This window comes from Meleagris gallopavo, unplaced genomic scaffold (genome assembly GCF_000146605.3).
Source record: "Meleagris gallopavo isolate NT-WF06-2002-E0010 breed Aviagen turkey brand Nicholas breeding stock unplaced genomic scaffold, Turkey_5.1 ChrUn_random_7180001850885, whole genome shotgun sequence".
NCBI classification, from domain to species: domain Eukaryota; kingdom Metazoa; phylum Chordata; class Aves; order Galliformes; family Phasianidae; genus Meleagris; species Meleagris gallopavo.
The window spans coordinates 1-781 of NW_011117897.1; the positions used below are offsets into that span (position 1 = coordinate 1).

At 58.3% G+C, this 781-nt stretch overlaps 1 long non-coding RNA gene across 1 annotated transcript; it reads left to right on the forward strand.

Annotated features, from left to right (window-relative positions):
• The first annotated feature begins 6 nt into the window (after positions 1 to 6).
• On the forward strand, positions 7 to 778 carry LOC104915777. Its single transcript, XR_796457.2, has 2 exons — positions 7 to 211; positions 680 to 778. It is a non-coding gene; the product is annotated as an uncharacterized LOC104915777 (long non-coding RNA).
• Positions 779 to 781: the final 3 nt, after the last annotated feature.

The window sequence follows — 781 nt, forward strand, 5'->3', positions numbered from 1 at the left end:
TTTTCCCCTCTTGTAGAAAGCAGCCTCCTTGAGAGCAGGAGAGCAGCAGGCTGTCTGCTGTGTGGCTGCTGAAGGGCGTTTCTCCCCAGCTGAGATCCCTGAGCCCACGCTGGCGGAGAACGAGCTGCGCCGCGGTGTCTTCAGTGGAGCCACTTTGCAGCTTCTCTGTGCGCTCGCTGCGATCGTGCCCGTTTCCAGGTGCCATAAGCCAGTAAGTCGTGCTCTGTGAGGCTGATAGAAAGGCGCAGACGGTAGGCAGGGGAGGGAACAGTTTGTAGCCGTGGCCTACGGTAGTGTGCCCCGGCACTGCTGAGAGTGCCGTGGTTTGTTCTGTCCTGCCTTCGTGTGCGTGCTGTTCCTGATGCACGCAGGAAGCCTTGAGGTGCAAGCTCATCTTATCCTGCTGCTGCTGCTGTGCTGCGTGCACGCGCTGCCAGGCACAGTGTCCAACCCCTGTGCAGGCGCTGCCTTGCAGGAGATGGCTTTGGGTTCTAGTTTGTATGGGACTTTTGGGAAGGAGATAGAGGTGGAGCTTCTAGCGTGCCCGAAGGTGAGGAAGGCGGTTTCCAGTACTGGCAGCCAAAGCTGCCCGGGCGGGTGACTTGAGCTCCCACAGCGAGCTGTCAGCCAGTTGTTAGCCGTGAAGGTTCCCTGACCGTTTCTGAATTGCTTCTTGTAGGACTCGCGCAGTCCTGGGAGACTGAGACTTGGGAGACAGTGCAGAAACCCAAGGCAAGTGCTGCTCGGCTGAGGAAGAAAGCCAAGAAGGAAAGCAAAAGAA